This window comes from Lolium rigidum, chromosome 5, assembly GCF_022539505.1.
Source record: "Lolium rigidum isolate FL_2022 chromosome 5, APGP_CSIRO_Lrig_0.1, whole genome shotgun sequence".
NCBI classification, from domain to species: domain Eukaryota; kingdom Viridiplantae; phylum Streptophyta; class Magnoliopsida; order Poales; family Poaceae; genus Lolium; species Lolium rigidum.
In genome coordinates this window covers 50,899,967-50,909,097 of record NC_061512.1, presented here as the reverse complement: position 1 = coordinate 50,909,097, position 9,131 = coordinate 50,899,967, and positions in this window count along the sequence as shown.

Genomic DNA, 9,131 nt, shown 5'->3' with positions numbered 1-9,131 from the left:
GAGTTGGGCCGGCCCAGCTAACGTCGCGGGCCAGCTGACAGGCGAGGCCCCGCTCGTCGGCGGGTGAGGCTTACCGAGCGGTGCACGCGCGAGTGGTGGCCGTGCGATTAGATCAAGATCCAACGGCGGGTGGTCGTCGTTGTCGACGACGCGAGAAGCTTGCGGGAGCGGCGGATGTAGGGGTCGGCGGCGAGCTGGGACTCCGGCGAGCGGCGGCGGTGATGCAGAGTCGGCGTTGTAGACGACGGCGAGTGCGCCGGCACCGGTGGCGTTTCTCGGGCGGCCTCCTTCTCCGGCGAGCTTCGGCGACCGGAGAGCGGCGGTGAGGTATCAATTGGGCGGCTACGGTGGGCAATGCGGCGAAGTGAGGTGGCTAGACTACTCGGGGAGGAGAGGGATTCGAGAGGCGTGCTCCATTTGAAGGGAGGGTGCTCCTTATATAGTAGCGAGGAGAGGCCGAGGGTGCGAGAAGGTCGACGAGGTCGCGGCGTTTCCGGCGAGCACCGGGGGTAGGCGAGGGCGGCGCTATGTAGGGGAGGTCGAGGCGGTGCTAGGAGGCTAGACGGCGAGGTGGGGGACGGTCTGATGTGGGCGCGCGACGGCGACGTTCTGGCGGCAGGGTTGCGGGAAGACGGGGACCTGGTCGTCGGCGACGGCGCTCGCGCGGGGCACGGCGCGTGTCTGGCGGGCTTGGGTCGTCCAGGAGAGCTTGCTGGCGAAGGGAGATGGCGAGAGGGGGCCTGGGTCGACGGCGCACCGCGATGCTCTGTCGCGCCCAGGGCGTGGCTGGCGCGCGTCCGGCGCGTTCTGGGCACGTCAGGCACGGCGCGTTCCCGGCGGGGGCGTGTCGATCTCCGGCAAGGGTTGGTCTAGGATGCAGTAGGGCGTCGAGGTGGCACTCGTGGGCATGGTGGCCAGGGCCGGGGGTGAAGGGAAGGAGAAGGAGAGGGACATGGCCGGCATGGCCATGCCATGCTAGCATGGCTAGCTCCTCCTAGGGTTCTGTGGGTGTGCTAGTGTGAGAGGGGTCAAGGGAACCGAGAGAGAGTGAAATGGGGCAGGTGGAGTTAGGCCAAACACTATACAAATAGTGTTTGAGATTATTCCATATTTGCCCAATTCCAAATTTTGTAAAATTTGGTTGATCTCTAATGGATTCAAAAATTGAAAAAGGTCGGATTGGTTGAGTTGCAATTGACCAGAGACAACCATGTGTGGTGGTGGAAATTAGAATTTCAAAGAATGGCAAAATTTGATAAGTGGGAGATTGTTCCACTTAATTAAAAGTGCCAATTTTGGATGAGCATAGCAAATGATCAAGAATGATTTTGGCCAGGGGGTCTTTACAAAAAGTGTTCACCTTGATGTGCTCTTGGATGACATGCAAAGAGTTGGGAAAGTCTAGTTTGAAAAACTTGAAATGGAGAGGCTCAAAGTAGGGACCAGAATAGTTATGGCAGATTTGACCATTATTGCATGTGATCCCCAATTGAGTTTGAATTTGATTTGAAAAGGGTTGTTTGGATTCCAACAGTTGTAATAAATGTTTAGTAACATTATTCAACTAATGATGAAAGCCAAAAGGGGCTAGGGTCAAAATTTAGAAAAATGGCATAAGCCCTATGTGAGGCTTTGTGAATTTCTAACTATTTAAACTTTTATTTTTCTTGGCTTCAATTTGACAAGAGGGAGGTTTGTTTGGTGCTAGAAGAAGTTGGATGAAAGGGTCCAACCATTTTGAGACAAGGTTGGTGCCTAGGTCAAGGTTTGATAAATTGGCCCTATGTGTATGTGAGGGAAAAATGGAGTTATCCCACTATTGGGTTTCTCTCCATTTGATTGGACTTGTCTTGACTCTAATGTCATTTTTATTAGTTTAGAAACATTTTCAAACCATTGAAACCATTTCAAATGGTCTTGCTCCAAGATTTGCAACATTGGTCAAAACACATGAGAGAGGACATGTCAATTTTTCTTATTCTTGTAAGGTGCTCCCCTTGCTTTACTTGAGCAAGGGTGAAGGGTCAAATTAGGTTTAGATTAGGTTCAGAGATGGTTTCACACCATTTTGGTAAAGGTAGAAGTGCATAGGACAAGAATTTGTGAAAATGGCTAGGGGTCACATATGCCTCTATGCATATGTGGCATTTGATTTTTATTGAACTTGGCTTGACCCAAAAGATGTTGTGGAGAGTTGAAATGGTATCTAGGAGTGATCCCACCATTCAACTTCAGGTCTAGGGTCAAGATCCTCAATTTCATAAATTTGATATTTTGCTCTCATATGCCTCTATGGCCTTATTACTCTCTTTTTGAAAACCTTGTGTTCCACTTAGGATTGTGTTGGAAAAGTACTAGATAAGGTTTAAGAAGGTTTTCCAATTCTCTACATCAAGTAGAAAGGCCTAGGGAAAGTTTTACAAAAAGGGCCATAGGCATATCTGTCTCTTTTCTTAAATAAGATCTTTTCCTTTTTATTTTATTTTTCAAAGATTGATGTCAAGAGGGATGTGGTTTAGGGTTTAACAAGTTTTACAATGGTTCACTACCATTTAGCAAAATAAGAGAAGGGAGGGTTCAAGATTTACCTATTAGGGCTATAGGCCCACATATAGCTTTCTTCTATTTTGGGTTTCTCAAAACAAGATCCAAATGATTTTGGAAAAGGTTTAGGGTTCTTCTTATTTGATTTCTTTCTCTTTAAATTTTATTTGGTTTGTGATCTTCACTTGATCACTATAGGGTTTTAGGGTTTACCCCTAAGCAGACAAACACTCAGCAGGGTAGAAGCACAAGCAATAGGGTGGAGCCCTGAGCATAGCAATCTAATTCAGAAAAGTTTTTGTTGGTTCTCATTTTTGGAAAAAAGAAAAAATTCATTTCTGCTTTATTTTGAAATTTGGGATGTTACATATATCATCTCAAATAAAATTATAAATGAAAAGGTATTTTGAAAAAGAGAGGAGTGGTATCATTCAATGATTAAAGTAATTTCAAAAAATGTAAATTACAAGATATGCACACAGACAATCATGCGCATACACTTCCATATACACACTCGCGTGCCTAAGACTACTCATAGTGAGAGTAACATAAATAATAATATCACACATCTCAAGATATTTTGTTGACATGGCATGATAATAAGTGAAGAAAGAGAGTGAGGTGGTAACTAGCTACGTTACCATAACATCACACACATCAAGACAAGATGGGTCTACAACATAATGAATGACACAATACATGAAACTACATATAAGTTACTATCAACTATGAGGGTAGTAACATAGAGTAGTAATATGTGTATATTACTGTCTTATGTTACTCCCCACTATGACTAGCCTAAAGATCGACGAAGTATCGACACGAGAAGGGTGCCCAAATTCGCCCATTTCCACAACACTGAGCACTACGGAGATAGCCGCAATTAATTCTACCATGTACTCCATCTAGTCTAACCTATATGTCTCATACACTCTCTCTCCTTCATATTTTAGGAGATGTGTATGGGATCTTTTCTCTCTCTCCACACATTACTAAATATAGTTCTATAACTAAAAAACTTGTGCAACTTTTGATCTAGAAGATTAATTTATGAACGGTTTGAATATATAGGTTCCTATTAAAGAGAGCTTCAAAATAATATTAATATTGAATATATTTTGATAATATATGATAATCATCTTTTAATACTTGATGAAATTGGTAAAGTTTATGAAACATGATTAAAAAATATATTTTTGAAACAATTTGTTTCACCGTGTTTCAAACTTGGCTCGTCATACTTAGAAAATATTTGGCAATTTTTGTAGAGTCCAAAACCATGATATACATTGATGAAAAACAAAGTCTACCTCCTCTAGTTCCGCTCATTTCCCCATCCCCCCTCTCACCTCGCTACAGTAGTTGGGAGAGGTTTCGCCTGTTCCAGGCCGGACCGAGGCCCTCGCCGGCGGCAATGCCGCTGATACGTCTCAAACGTATCTACAATTTCTTATGTTCCATGCTACTTTTATGATGATACTCACATGTTTTATACACATTATATGTCATTATTATGCATTTTACGGCACTAACCTATTGACGAGATGCCGAAGAGCCAGTTGCTATTTTCTGCTGTTTTTGGTTTCAGAAATCCTAGTAAGGAAATATTCTCGGAATTGGACGAAATCAACGCCCAGGGGCCTATTTTTCCACGAAGCTTCCAGAAGACCGAAGAGGATAAGAAGTGGGACCACGAGGCGAAGCCATAGTAGGGCGGCGCGGCCCAGCCCCTGGCCGTGCGGCCCTAGCGTGTGGGTCCCTCGTGACGCCCCCTGACCTACCCTTCCGCCTACTTAAAGCCTTCGTCGCGAAACCCCCAGTACCGAGAGCCACGATACGGAAAACCTTCCAGAGACGCAGCCGCCGCCAATCCCATCTCGGGGGATTCAGGAGATCGCCTCCGGCACCCTGCCGGAGTGGGGAATCATCTCCCGGAGGACTCTTCATCGCCATGATCGCCTCCGGATTGATGTGTGAGTAGTTCACCCCTGGACCATGGGTCCATAGCAGTAGCTAGATGGTCGTCTTCTCCTAATTGTGCTATCATGCTCGATCTTGTGAGCTGCCTATCATGATCAAGATTGTTTATTTGTAATCCTACATGTTGTGTTTGTTGGGATCCGATGGATATTGAATACTATGTCAAGTTGATTATCAATCTATCATATATGAGTTGTTTATGTTCTTGCATGCTCTCCGTTGCTAGTAGAGGCTCGGCCAAGTTGATACTTGTGACTCCAAGAGGGAGTATTTATGCTCGATAGTGGGTTCATGCCTCCATTAAATGCAGGACGAGTGACGAAAGTTCTAAGGTTGTGGATGTGCTTGTTGCCACTAGGGATAAAACATCGATGCTTTGTCTAAGGATATTTGTGTTGATTACATTACGCACCATACTTAATGCAATTGTCTGTTGCTTGCAACTTAATACCGGAAGGGGTTCGGATGATAACCCGAAAGTGGACTTTTTAGGCATAGATGCATGCTTGGATGGCGGTCTATGTACTTTGTCGTAATGCCCTGATTAAATCTCATAGTACTCATCATGATATATGTATGTGCATTGTTATGCCTTCTTTATTTGTCAATTGCCCAAGCTGTAATTCGTTCACCCAACATGCTATTTATCTTATGGGAGAGACACCGCTAGTGAACTGTGGACCCCGGTCTATTCTTTACATCTGAAATACAATCTCTTGCAATTGTTCTTTACTCGTTCTTCGCAAACAAACATCATCATCCACACTATACATCTAATCCTTTGTTTACGACAAGCCGGTGAGATTGACAACCTCACTATTACGTTGGGGCAAAGTACTTTGGTTGTGTTGTGCGGGTTCCACGTTGGCGCCGGAATCCCTGGTGTTGCGCCGCACTACACTCCGCCACCATCAACCTTCAACGTGCTTCTTGACTCCTCATTGGTTCGATTAAACCTTGGTTTCTTACTGAGGGAAACTTGCTACTGTGCGCATCACACCTTCCTCTTGGGGTTCCCAACGGACGTGTCAACTACACGCATCAAGCAAATTTCTGGCGCCGTTGCCGGGGACTAATCAAGACACTCCATCAAGCCCGTCAACCGCGATCAAAAAAAATTTCTGGCGCCGTTGCCTGGGAGATCAAGACACGCTGCAAGGGGAGTCTCCACTTCCAATCTCTTTACTTTGTTTTTGTCTTGCTTTATTTTATTTACTACTTTGTTTGCTGCACTAAAACAAAACACAAAAAAATTAGTTGCTAGCTTTACTTTATTTACTGTCTTGCTCTCTATATCAAAAACACAAAAAATTTAGTTACTAGCATTTAGTTTACTTTTGTTATCATGTCTAGCTCTGTACCTGTTACTTCTTCACCTGAGGAATTAGTTTTTACTTTTAAACAAGGGAATGAAGAGAGTTTTAAAGAAGCTTGGTCTAGAATTTTTGATTCTTATCGTAAAGTTGAACCTCAAATGACACTAAGTCTGCTCCTTAGTAATTTTTATTTTGGGCTTATGATTCGCTATAGATATGTCTTGGATGCTGTAGTAGGAGGAGATTTCCTTCATTGCAATGGTGATCAAGATTTTAATGCCATAAAAAAATTGGTTGCATCACATAGTTCAGCTAATAACTTTGATTCAGCTCTTATTAGCATTTAAATAAATTAAACACTCTTGAGATAAGTGCATCTCGCTTGAAAGAAAATTATAGTTATGTTCGTAACCGTCTTGATCAAGTTTTAGTGAACTCTGAACCTTCAATGTGGGACCCTACTATTAAAGTTATTATTGGTGGTGAAACTTTTCATGCCTATTGTGATATTATGTCTGAATTTTGCCTTATGCCTAAGAGTATTTATGAATCTTTGACACTTTGGGGACTCGTTGAAGGAGGAGAAGGAATAACTCTTGTTGATAACTCTGTTATAATTCCTAAGGGAATAGCCGAGGGTGTGCATACAACCATTCTTGGAAGAACGGTATCCATTGATTATCTTGTTATTGAATGTGTAGGAACAGGACAAATCACACTTGGAAGATCTCTGCTGAAACTATTGGGAGCAATCATAGATGTGGGAGAAGGCACCCTAAAATTCACCTCTACACCGGGAGGCAGACATGTATTCCCTAAACCAAAGAGTATGAAAAAGAGTAAGAAGGGTAGGCGTAAAGCCCGAGGTAATGTTGATGCTTCATCTCTTGATAACACTTGATTCACACTTTACGCGCCTAGGCTGAAAGGCGTTAAGAAAGCGCTTATGGGAGACAACCCATGATTTTACTACAGTACTTTTGTTTTATATTTGAGTCTTGGAAGTTGTTACTACTGTAGCAACCTCTCCTTATCTTTATTTTATTGCATTGTTGTGCCAAGTAAAGTCTTTGATAGTAAAGTCAATACTAGATTTGGATTCTTGCAGCAGAAACAGATTTCTAGCTGTCACGAATCTGGGCAGAATTCTCTGTAGGTAACTCAGAAAAATCTGAAAATTTACGTGCGTGATCCTCAGATATGTACGCAACTTTCATTCAATTTGAGCATTTTCATCTGAGAAAGTTAAGTGCTCCTGTAAAATTCGTATTTACGGACTGTTCTGTTTTGACAGATTCTGCCTTTTATTTCGCATTGCCTGTTTTGCTATGTTCGATGGATTTCTTTGTTCCATTAACTTTCAGTAGCTTTGTGCAATGTCCAGAAGTGTTAAGAATGATTATGTCACCTCTGAATGTGTGAATTTTCAAATATGCACTAACCCTCTAATGAGTTTGTTTCGAGTTTGGTGTGGAGGAAGTTTTCAAGGGTCAAGAGAGGAGGATGATACAATATGATCAAGAAGAGTGAAAATTCTAAGCTTGGGGATGCCCCGTGGTTCATCCCTGCATATTTCAAGAAGACTCAAGCATCTAAGCTTGGGGATGCCCAAGGCATCCCCTTCTTCATCGACAACATTATCAGGTTCCTCTAGTGAAACTATATTTTTATTCAATCACATCTTATGTGCTTTGCTTGGAGCATCTGTTTGCTTTAGTTTTTGTTTTGTTTGAATAAAGTCGGATCCTAGCATTCTTTATATTGGAGATATTACGCTCCGCTGTTTCGTATGAACACATGTGTTCTTAGCTTTATCTTTAATGTTCATTGCGAAAGTTGAACTACCTCATTCATTGATATATGGTTGGAAACGGAAAATGCCGCATGTGGTAATTGGTATAATGTCTTGAATAATGTGATACTTGGCAATTGTTGTGCTCATATAGATCATGTTTAAGCTCTTGCATCATGTACTTTGCACCTATTAATGAATAACTACATAGAGCTTGTTAAAATTTGGTTTGCATGATTGGTCTCTCTAAGTCTAGATATTTTCTGGTTGAGGTGTTTGAACAACAAGGAGACGATGTAAAGTCTTATAATGCTTACAATATGTTTATATGTGAGTCTTGCTGCACCGTTTTATACTTGAGTTTGCTTCAAACAACCTTGCTAGCCTAGCCTTGTATTGAGAGGGATTCTTCTCGTGCATCCAAATCCTTGAGCCAAAATCCATGCCATTTGTGTCCACCATACCTACCTACCACATGGTATTTCTCCGCCATTCCAAATTACATTACTTGAGTGCTACCTTTAAAATTCCATTCTTTGCCTTTGCAATATATAGCTCATGGGATAAATAGCCTTAAAAACTATTGTGGTGAAGAATATGTACTTATGTGTCTTATTTCTTAATAAGTTGCTTGTTGTGTGGTAACCATGTTTCTGGGGACGCCATCAACTTTTACCTTTGTTGAATATCATATGAGTTGCTATGCATGTTCGTCTTGTGCGAAGTAAGGGAGATTTTCATGATCAAATGGTTTGAGTATGCATATTGTTAGAGAAGAACATTGGGCCGCTAACTAAAGCCATGAATCATGGTGGAAGTTTCGGTTTGGACATAAAACCTCAATCTCTTATGAGAAATATTAAGCTGTTGTTGAATGCTTAAGCATTAAAAGAGGAGTCCATTATCACGTTGTCTATGTTGTCCCGGTATGGGTGTCTAAGTTGAGAATGATCAAAAGCGAGAAATCCAATGCGAACCTTCTCCTTAGACCCTTGTACGAGCGGCATAGAGGTACCCCTTTGTGACACTTGGTTGAAACATATGTTATGCAATGATAATCCGTGTTAATCCAAGCTAATTAGGACAAGGTGCGGGCACTATTAGTATACTATGCATGAGGCTTGCAACTTATAAGATATATTATACATAACTCATATGATTTATTACTACTGTTGACAAAATTGTTTCTTGTTTTCAAAATGAAAAGCTCTAGCACAAAAATAGTAATCCATGCTTCCCTATGCGAAGGGCCTTTCTTCTACTTTATTGTTGAGTCAGTTTACCTATTCTTTCTATCTTAGAAGCAAACACTTGTTTAAACTGTGTGCATTTATTCTTACATGTTTACCTATTGCACTTGTTATATTACTTTGTGTTGACAATTATCCATGAGATATACATGTTGAAGTTGAAAGCAACCGCTGAAACTTATATCTTCCTTTGTGTTGTTTCAAAGCTTTCTACTAAGAATTTATTGCTTATGAGTTAACTCTTATGCA